Source organism: Diadema antillarum, unplaced genomic scaffold (genome assembly GCF_040938485.1).
Source record: "Diadema antillarum isolate AM-2024a unplaced genomic scaffold, OU_Dant_1.0 seq00001441_RagTag, whole genome shotgun sequence".
Lineage (NCBI taxonomy): Eukaryota > Metazoa > Echinodermata > Echinoidea > Diadematoida > Diadematidae > Diadema > Diadema antillarum.
This window is the reverse complement of record NW_027272190.1, coordinates 1-6206: the sequence shown is the minus strand read 5'-3', so window position 1 is coordinate 6206 and position 6206 is coordinate 1. Positions and strand designations below refer to the sequence as shown.

The 6206-nt window shown below is 41.6% G+C and overlaps 1 long non-coding RNA gene across 1 annotated transcript; it reads right to left on the bottom strand.

Annotated features, from left to right (window-relative positions):
- Nucleotides 1–219: 219 nt before the first annotated feature.
- Nucleotides 220–4213, bottom strand: LOC139709529 (uncharacterized). Its single transcript, XR_011709404.1, has 3 exons — nucleotides 4178–4213; nucleotides 2888–3047; nucleotides 220–372 (listed from the first exon to the last, which is right to left on the bottom strand). It is a non-coding gene; the product is annotated as an uncharacterized lncRNA (long non-coding RNA).
- Between the last annotated feature and the right edge of the window lie 1993 nt (nucleotides 4214–6206).

Below are 6206 nucleotides of genomic sequence, written 5' to 3'. Positions count from 1 at the left end.
GTTGGACTAGCTAAAAATCATAAAATTCTGAAGTTACTAGTCCGTCTGGCTAGCCAAAATATTGCTTCAGTGTCAAAATTGATTCTAAGTAGTCCGCCTGGCTAGTTAAAAAAAAAAGTAAGGTGCGATCCCTGCAAGGGGAAATAAAATCTCGTAGAACCACAGCTCAGATGCCTGATATGGGTAATACTAATAATATGCTAGCTTCCATACCTTCGTCACTTCCAAGTTCACTGCAGGTCTCCCACACTACGTCCTCCTCATCCTCATCGTCCTCTTCCTCGTCTTTTCGGATATCTTCATTGTGTGGCTCTGCACTCTGATTCATTGTAGCATCTTTGCTGTTCGGAGAAGGGTCAACACTCCCATGAGCTGTGAGGAGAAAAATAAAATCTAATAAGCTAAAGTGCATCAAATCCCTTCGCATATTATAAAAGAAATGTGCACAACAAATTCAAAGAAATTCTAATTACAAATATGATTTATACACATGCACCTTACATGTCACAAATACTTTAAAAAAATAATAAATCATGCTGGACACTAAAGAGTCATGTGTACACAGTAAGGTGCTTAACCCTAAAAAGACTGGGCTATTTTGGTAGCTCGAAAGACTGGGGGGGGGGGGGGGCCTAAAGGGCCCCCCCCTTAAGATCTCGGCCGTGGATCGCGCGATTGCCGCGGAAATTTGCACAATGGTAGTGTGCGATGTAATCTACAAGATCGTATATTTAAATTTTCCAAAATCGTCTTCTTTTATTTTATTTTGATTGATTATGCTAATTTATGCGAAAAATCAGACTTTTTTATCTAAATCAGTAAATAAAGCTCCAGAAGTGCTCATTTTTGGTCTAGATATTCTTTGTAGCATTCTTAGCAAATGTACTTGAAAAAAAATTCGGTATCAAAATTAATTTCTTATTTATTTTATTGTTTTATGAATTTCTTATGTATTCCCTTGTTTTTTTGACCTTTTGTTTTTGTTGTTTTTTTCAGCAAAATTTGTGGCAGACCCTTTTTGAAGCATAATACTACTAAAACAAATTGATTTTAGCCATTGAGAGTAAAAATAAGCATATTTATATGAACCATGTGATAAAACTCAATTTGTATTGACTTTGTACACAAAATCACATTTTTGAGCCATTTTCGGTCTCACGTGCATGTACAAAAAGTTATGTAACTTCAGAACCGTACCCCCGGGCGTCACAAATTTGGTGTCAAAATGTGCGGGAAACTCGAAAGAAAAAAGTCATAGAGCATCGCGGCGAGAGCATTGCGTGTTGCTGAGTAATCGCGCGAAATGTTGAGGGGGGGGGCCTTTTAGGCCCCCCCCCCTCCCCAGTCTTTTTAGGGTTAAGATGCCGTTGGTGTGTATTATGACAATTCTTTCATAACGTACATTGTAATGCACTTGTCAATGTAATGACGCACCCCACTACCCCCGGACATGGGTGCGTCATGGTCATTTTTTGACTGACCACACGGGGTTTTTGACGGACACCACAGTCACTTTTTTGACGGACATAACGCTGCAAGTGACGAACACCACAGTCACTTTTTTGACGGACAACACGTTGAAAGTGACGCACACCTCGGTCACTTTTGTGACGGACATCCTCGGTACATTTGACGCACCCCCGTAAATGACGAAACGATTTTTGCATCGTTTTATTCAAGCAATTTCATTTTCTTTTGGTTCGTACACATAATTTGTAAAAGTTTCGGCAAGTTTCCCTTACCATGTAAGCACCGTATTGTCATTCACCGTACATCACCTGATCACGCTGCTGCTACGATATTCCGAACAGTACATGTAGTATGTATTCTGTGCATGCAATCCATATTATGACAATCAGGGTGTGCAGAATGCGCTGTGTGTGCGCGGCCATTGCTAGTGCAGTGGATGCATACTGCTGCAGCGCAGGTAGGTACACACCACGCCACGGCATTCATATTCCCGCTCGAGTACTGCGTAACTACAGCCTAGTCGCGGTACGTAGAGATTCGCACAGCTAACAGCGTCGCGCGCGCGTCTGGCCAGCTGGTCGGGCTATCCCGCGAGCAGAAAATAGCATGCGGCAGGCAGTTCTTCTGCTGCCGTTTCGACAGGAAAGATTGAACTAAGTTGTTACATCGCTGAACAGTCCCTGGTTTGAGATTGAGTATGCATGATTTCATGGGTTTGTTGGAGGGAAAATGTAAGGAGAAAGGGTGGCTTTTAAATTCTTTGCTTGCCAGATTCTGGCAAGCATTTTTTCCTCTTATTCCAAAACGCTTCCCGACTTTGATTTTCACTTGCCGCGGGAAAGCGCTCACTGTAATTTCACTCGCGGTACGTGTATCCGGCGGGACCGGTAGCGTGCAAAAATGCGTGCAGTTTTCCATAGCCAAGTAACGTACCATGACGCACCCCTCGGTTCAAAATAATGCGTGTTATTTTCCTTAGCCAAGTGACGTACCATGACGCACCCCTCGGTCAAAATTTTGACCGACAATGATGGGATTTTGACGCACCCCTCGGTCAAAAATCTGACGGACAAAGCTGGTAAAATGACGAACACCTGGGTCACAAATTTGACGGACCAAACGAGGAAATGACGCACCCATGTCCGGGGGTAGTGGGGTGAGTCATTACATTGACAAGTGCATAATTCAGACTATATCAGACAGTCTTCCTTGCATGGTCCATACTGTACTGGTCAAACTACAACAGAAAACATTTTGTAATCTCTTTGCTTGTATTAAATTGCTAATTCATAAAGAAAAAACTTAAAACTATCCTTGCATCAATTACTGCAATGAAACATGACACACAAACATATTAACAGTTTCACAATAATGGGTGTATAGCGTAGGGTTCTAGATAGGTATACATTTAACTTACCCTCCATTTCATTGGCAAGATATTTCCTCACATTTACATCATACAAAGCACCATGTTGGTTTGCAGGGGTTTGGGTGTAGAACGAAAAATCAATGGCAAAAGGTCCTCCACTTCGCACACAGTCAGCCATACCTTGCAGCTAGCTACACGAAGTATGGGCCTGCAGACACAATAGAGGTTACAACGAATTAATAGAATGACCAGTGGCAAAAAAAAAAAGAGGGAAAATAAAGATCATGACTGACGTTAGACTAGAGTCTACAAGTAACCGTGTTGCGGGAACGTACGTGTTGGTTCGCTGTTGCGGTTAGACTGAACCATGGTTTCACATCAGCCATCACATTCTAACATGGTTAACCGTTACACATTCCTATAGATGTCCTATAGATTCTAGAATCTATTGTATGGCTATCCCGCTATACTATGCAATCCCCAGCTGCCTAATTGAATTGACACAACCTCATTCAATTATTCATCTTCCACTTTTTTGTACCGGTAAATATAATTGTGCGTAATATTAGAACTCTGTGTCAGTGCAGTGTGCAAATAAGTGTCCAAGTGTGGTGTCTGACAGCTCCAGAATCCAGGTTTGACAGAAAGATCGGTCTGTAAAATATCTGGCCATCGGGGATGTTCCGCGGAGACTGCGTCTGGCTTCACGGATCTCCTGTATGTCTCTGAAGGAGAGCGATAACGTCAAAAAAGATAAAAGACTCGTCCGGACAGACGGATCTTTCTGTCTAACCGTTCCTGTCAGACATGGGAGGGGATTCTGCAATTTAAATTTGAGCTTGCTTGAAGGAAAGAGGAATTAAAGTTTGTGAAACTATGTCCAGAGCAGTCATGTAGTCGTAGAAATCTCATATTCAAAGCCTCATTTGAGGCCAAGGCATAACTGTTAGTAGTGTTAACACAGTATGTGACTGTGTGCTGCATGCACTTAGGCCTATGTCACAGTTGTTTGTTCTTCTGTGCACGACTGGTCTGAATTAGTATTAGGCCCTACTCGCGAAATTCACCGGCAAATATCTCAACACTACATTCAGTGATAGACGGACGAGCTGCGACTGCGCTGCGACGACTGTCACTGCACTGTCGTGTCTGTGGCTGTGCAGTCAGTTGAGTTGATCAGCTAAATTATCTTAACAAACCCAGAACAACGCACATATTCCCCCATTCCCTACATAATATATCATTATCCGTAGGACACGGAAGGATCGACAAGATGGAACCATCTTAAAAGAGTTTAAATGAAGTAATCGTGATAGAATCATCAAAAAACGATCATACCGATGGTTGACTTCTCACAGCACCGTAAGCGTCGCCATATTTTCCATTGCCAGAAGATATCCCATCATGCATTGCAAGCCAGCGCAAAGTAGACTGAAGTCCGCTCTCTGTTATTCTTCAACACACCCACAGCGCGTGATGAAACAAGAAATCCAAAGATAAAACGTACACCATTCAAATTGCATTTCTTCATTTTACATGATACATGATAAGCAAGACTCACTCGCGTCGAACAGTTACTATCAGTCATCATAAAGATACTCATGATCATGGTATTCCACTTAGATTTCGTCTCTCCTTCCTAGAAAAGTTTGTGACCATACTCGACAATTTTGCACTGAGCTCTCTCAGACCCGTTTATCTGCATGATCTGTCAATCGTCTGTCTGTAAAAAAAAGTAGATGAGATATGTTTACTTTTATATATCACATTTTTTTCCCCTGTCATAATGATTATGTTGAACGCCTTTTGGATACTTGCAGGTAAAGTGATTGGAAATATGCGAAGTTATGTGGAAAAATAAAGTACCTCAGATAAGGAAAATAGAAAAAAAATATATCACATGTGACATGATATTCATGTTGGCTCTATACACAATGATCTCTATCGTCTTCTCTTCCCATCTCATATCCACTTCTCTCTCCCTCTGTAGGGCCTATAATATATTTACGTGATATATTATTGTTAAGGGCCGGCAGAACCGGGGGAGGGGGGCTCGGGGGCTCGCCCCCCCCCCCCCACTTATTTGCACAAAAAGCCATAGGAATACTTAAAGGGTGTAAGTTCACACTAACCACAATTTTTTTTTTCTCTTTTTTTTACCCCGGATGTGGCAAAAGATTTTTTTCCCCCCTTTTTTTTTTTTTTTTTTTTTTTTCTGGATAGCTGATGAGACCCGGAAGTGGCAGCAAAAAGTTGCACGGCATACTTGTACATTATTGTTTATTATACAGATAGGCTAAATGGATTGCCTTCTAGACACTGCTAGGTGTATACAGTAACACTTAACACCCGCGGGGATGTTTTACCGAAGAATGTATTTTCCCGGAGCTCGCAGTAATGAGGGAAAATCAAATTGTCCTGAGAAAAAATGATTCGCCAGATTGGCCAGATTGGTAGGCCCTATCAATAGTTTCTAGGCTGTATAGTTGTGTATCATTTGTTTTACTTACTTCCCCATACACTTTTGATGAAATATTCACCATGTTCCGCTTTTTACTTACTATAGAATTCATATAACGTTATGAATCTGTCTCTCCTATTATCCCCCTTATCCACGAGCATCATGTTGGACCCCCCTCTCTTATTGTCGGTTGCCAAAGGGTCAAGCTTGTAGCTTATTATTGGCGACCGTTCTGTACGGTAATTCCTAACACGTGTATGGTATAACTAAGTCACAGATGTTTGTGTAATCAAAATTGTTGAAATTGTATACTAGCTATATTGAGTATCATAAATTAGGCCTATGTTTAATTATACTGATTTCAAAAAAAAAAACGTTAAATGATGCCATACGGGGCTTAAATAAATGAAATAAAATCTGAAAAGGGATTACATGGAAGAGAGTGCATAGGGATGTTGCCACAGTTTCGTATATCGCTTTCTCGTGCTTTTTATATACATGATCATTTTCTCAGACCTGTAACTTATCATTACTATCAATATTACTTTCAACACAATAGATATGCCAAAGTAATATAGGCCTACATTAGCAACCCCTTCACTTTTTTTATGTATTGTGAAAAAAGTGGGGCCTGAGCAACATCCCCTCCGCCCCCCCCCCCCCCCCCCCCCCTTCCGCCGGCCCAAGTAACTGAAATAAAACCCCGTAAATTACCGGTAAAGCAAATCGGTGCAGACATGCAGCTGCTGCACTGAATGCGGGTTTCTCGCAAAGTGTAAACGCCCTCTCTTGTTGAAAACTCTCCAAGTATAGTTTGCGCCTTTTTAGTCCGTGGGAAACTTGTCTTGCCACTCCCCCACCCTCCCCCCCCCCCCCCCCCCAAAAAAAAAAAAAAAAAAAACCCAA